General features: G+C 46.7%; 2 pseudogenes across 1 annotated transcript; one reads left to right on the plus strand and one right to left on the minus strand.

Moving 5' to 3' along the window:
• Positions 1-241: 241 nt before the first annotated feature.
• On the minus strand, positions 242-803 carry LOC147416569 (uncharacterized; annotated as a pseudogene).
• Positions 804-1554: 751 nt separating this feature from the next.
• On the plus strand, positions 1555-4248 carry LOC147416570 (pentatricopeptide repeat-containing protein At3g09040, mitochondrial-like; annotated as a pseudogene). The gene is made up of 2 exons (XR_015187498.1): positions 1555-1976; positions 2069-4248. The product of XR_015187498.1 is annotated as a pentatricopeptide repeat-containing protein At3g09040, mitochondrial-like (transcript).
• Positions 4249-4454: the final 206 nt, after the last annotated feature.

Below are 4454 nucleotides of genomic sequence, written 5' to 3' on the forward strand. Positions count from 1 at the left end.
GGGGTGAGCTTCACGCCCCCTTGACCCTGACATGCAAAAAAGCATGCAAAATTGTGTGGCTCCCCTCCTCCACGGCTATGCCTTTCCCAAAAAAGGAACCTTGCTCTTGATACCAATGTTAGACAAGGGGAACTAGAACCTAGGAGTCCACCTCCCAACCCCTCACTATATAGCATGGCTCCTAGCCCTTTGCCCTAGTTGGACTTCCTTTCCACACTGCGTAGCCCGGCCTTGCCCTTGTCTAGTCCGGCCTTGCCGTTGTCATGACATACCTCCTCATCAAGGAGCTGTTTGCCTTTCCTTTTTGCAACTGCAGCCTCTGTTGCCTTTTTGTGGTAGGACATGGGTTGTGCTGGCATCTTCTCATCCTTCTCCTCATCCCAATCAAATGCCTTCTCCAACTTCTTCCTAGGTCGTGGATTGGTAGAAGCAGGCGTTTGGGGTTGGACTTCTTTAAAAGGGTTGGCGTTCAGGTCTATGATCTGCCTTGGTCTCAGACGGGGGCTACTTCGGATAGTTTTTGGGGGCGTGGCCGTCCCTGTAGCCTCCCCAACTGGGAATGCCTGCTCAACACCATGCCCGCTCCTGGCCCCTTTCTTACCGAAACGCTGTGTTTTTTCCCTTGTTGGCGCCATTGGGTTTCTCCAGCACCCCACACTTCCTATTGCTCACCTACCCCCTCCACAAAAAGGATATGCCGGATTTACAAGGCCCTCCTTGTGCGCAATACCCCATTGGCAATCGCTCAGCAATCGTGCCGACAAGACCCGCTCCCTCAGATTTGCATGTAGAGCCTCTTGCATGCCTTTGCATGGCCAAGGACACCTTTCCTTCCCCCCCATCATGCACCCCACGCCCAACGCAAATCCAAATTTTTGTCCAGCTCAGCCTTGCCACGCCACCCAGCCACGTCACATCACCAGGCCTGTCTGTGTTTATCAATTTTGTCCGCGTTTACTTTTTATGCTGACGTGGAGCGCAGATATCTCCTCTCCCTTCGCGCTTGGCTTCCCTGCCCTTGATCCCACCGCTCGCCCTTCACTTAAGACCCCGTGTAAGCTAGTTGTGAGGGTGGGCGGGCGAAGCTCACATTCCGCAACTAGGCCATGTCCATGGAAAATTGGAACGTGAAAGTTTGTTCTCAACCTTAGGCCAACCTGTTCGCATGGCGTAGGTGAAGGCTCGTGACATGGTGTGATGCATGATGATGCAATCATGGGCAGCTGAAAGAAGAACGAAGAATTACGCATTGAGGGATTCGCTGAATAGACCTGAGGTACGTGCATCCTCCTTGCTTTGCTCTCTTGATTAGCTATGTCAGGGCGCCGCTTGATATGCTTCTGTGTAGACAAGCCCAGGTCGTGGGAAGACGACGCTAGGGTCTGTTCAGAAGATTGGACGGAGCAGATGGAGGCAATGCAGCCCAGAGCAGTTTTGGAAAAGGAAGACCTTCAGAAGTTGTTCTGTTACCATGACATGGCAACAGGTTTCCTACCGAGGCAGGAAAGCAAGCTGCTGTCTTTGCAACTGGGGACAGCAACTATTGCTTTGATATTTCACGAGCTGAGAAAGCAGCTGCAAATTTTGACCACGCACAGATTTAACGCAGAGGAACCATTCATCTTACAGTTAAAACCACAATGTTCCTTAAAGCAGAGGATGATGCTGGTGTGGGTCAGCCTCATGCGGTTTCAGAATTGTGTCAATCATGACGGAACAATGTGTATGACGCCTGCACGAACTCCAATATTGTGAAAGGCTTGGCATAGAAGAGGCTTTTGAAAAAAGAGTCTCCCCTGAATCCTTGCAGATGTGCTCACCTCCTGCAGACATGTAGGATGGCAAAAAATCAACAGCTGGCACTGGAGGTATACTCCTTTCCGCACGTTGATTCTGATATATCACTAGGAAACCACCTTGTGCACATGCTGGCTGAGAAGGGACTTATGGACTCTGCCCGTCAAGTTTTTTGACAGGTTGGTCCATCACATTCATTTATCTTGGATTTCCATTGTTTCAGGCTACATCAAGTCTGAGAAGCTAAAATTGTGCTATTGTTTTGTATCAGAAAATGGCAAAGAATGAGGCTCTACTTGTTCGCAAGGATAATATTGTGGCTTTGCTGAAGGAGTGCACGAAACAGAAAGATCTACATACAGGTGCTCAATTGCATGCCAAGGTTGCCAAGTTGGGCTTACTTGGCCGAGATCTTTGGATAGCAAATACTGTGATTGACATGTATTCGAAATGCGGGTCTCTTGCAGAAGCTCATTCAGTGCTGGAAAAGCTTCCCACTCGGAATGTTGTCTCCTGGACACCACTTATTGCAGGATACATTGATCAGGGCCGTGCTGAGGAGGCACTGAAATGTTTTGAGACCATGCAACATGAGGGTGTACATCCGGATAGGGTGATTCTTTGCTGCAGTCTCAGGGCTTGTCGCAGCCTAAAACTCGCGGACAAAGCGGAGAAGATACAAATTCTTTGTGAAAGATTGGGGCTGTTAGAAAGTGACATCACTGTTGGAACAATGCTGGTTGATATATATGCCACATGTGGCTCATTATCAATGGCACAACAGGTTTTTGACAGACTCCCTCAGAAGGATGTAATCACATGGACTGCTCTAATCGCAGGATACACTGAACATGGCCTGAGCAAGGAGGCACTGATGCGCTTTGATCAGATGCAGAGTGCGGGAATTTCCCCTGATGCAGTCACATTTATTTGTAGCTTAAAAGCATGCTGCAAGTTAAAAGCGATCGGGAAGATTCAGCAGTTACATCTACAAATGGAGAGATCAGGAATCTTGAAGAAAGATGGCGTTGTAGGCACCGTGTTAGTCGACACTTACGCAAAATGTGGTGCAATGGACAAGAGTGTAGAAGTGTTTAACAGGCTCAGACATCAAGATGTTGTATCATGGACAACACTCATTGAGGGTTATGCCGAGCATGGGCATGGGGAAGAGGCTCTGAAGTTCTTTGAACAAATGCAATTGGAGGGTATCTTTCCAAATGCCATTACGTTTATTTGCAGCTTGAAAGCTTGTGGAAGTGCGGGGGCCATAAGGCTGGGAAAAAAGATTCATTGTCAAATAGAGAGAATGGGCTTGTTGAAAAAGAATGCTGTTCTTGGAAATGCACTGGTTGATATGTACATCAAGTGTAATGCAGTTGCTTATGCACATCAAGTGTTCGATAAGCTTTCTGTACGGAATGTTGTCTCATGGACATCACTACTTGCAGGATACTCTGAACATGGGCATGGTGAGACGGCCCTTGTTTGTTATGACCACATGCAACTTGAGGGTGTCTCCCCAAATTCTGTCACATTTATATTCTGTCTGAAAGCTTGTGCCAGTATAAGAAGTGCGGATAAGGGTGAAGAATTACAGTGTCGGATTGAAAGTGATGGACTGCTTGAAGGAGATGCTATTCTTGGCAATGCATTGGTGGACATGTATGCTGCATGTGGTATGTTCGACAAAGCTCAAGAAGTCTTTGACAAGATTGCAAATCAGAATGTCGTCTCTTGGACTTCATTGATTGCAAGATTTGCTCAGCATGGCTATACAGACAAAGCACTCGATTGTTTCAAACACATGCAACGTAAAGGTGTGTATCCAAATGATGTCACACTGGTTATTCTTTTGAAAGTATGCGGCAGTATAGGAGCCATAGATATGGTCCAAGATTTACATTCTGAGATTTATCGAAGGGGTCTATTTGAAAGCAATTTGGTAGGGAATGCACTAGTTTTTTCATATTCCAAATGTGGATTTCTTGCACAAGCACATGAAGTATTTGACATGCTGCATACTCAAGATATTGTGTCATGGAACTCCCTTATTGCAGGATATACACAGGTGGGAGAAACAGAGAATGCTTTGTCGGTTTATGATCAAATGCTAGATCAAGGATTGAGGCCAGGCTCTGTGACTTTTACTATTGTTCTCAGTGCATGCAATCGTCAAGGTTCTCTCTGCAAAAGTGAGACCTACTTGGAAGCCATGAGCAAGGACTATGGCATTGTGTCGAGTCCTGAGCACATTTGTAGCATTCTCGATACTATTTGCCGGTCAGGTCAGTTCGACAGGGCTGTGTCACTAGTGGATGCAATAGGAAATGGTTCAAATGTTGTGATGTTGCATTCTTTTCTGGGTGCTTGCAAAACTTTTCAGAATGTGGATCTTGGGAGGTGGGCTTTTGATCACACGTTACAATTAGATGAAAGAAAAACTTAGGTTTGTGCTGGGATATCGTACATCAATGGATGTTCGAGCACTCAAAAGTGAAGAAGGCAAATGGTTTGAACAGGCATGGTTGACACTGTTCTACTGTTCGAAGGGGGACATCAACTTTAGCAGCGACTTCTTCCTTAAGGTCACGATCAATCAACGATGGCAGTAGCCTCCAAATCAAGGGTGAGGTTTTGAAGGGGGACTGTTGGAG

This window comes from Adiantum capillus-veneris, unplaced genomic scaffold (assembly GCF_014529385.1).
Source record: "Adiantum capillus-veneris isolate H3 unplaced genomic scaffold, ASM1452938v2 Hic_scaffold_809, whole genome shotgun sequence".
NCBI lineage: Eukaryota > Viridiplantae > Streptophyta > Polypodiopsida > Polypodiales > Pteridaceae > Adiantum > Adiantum capillus-veneris.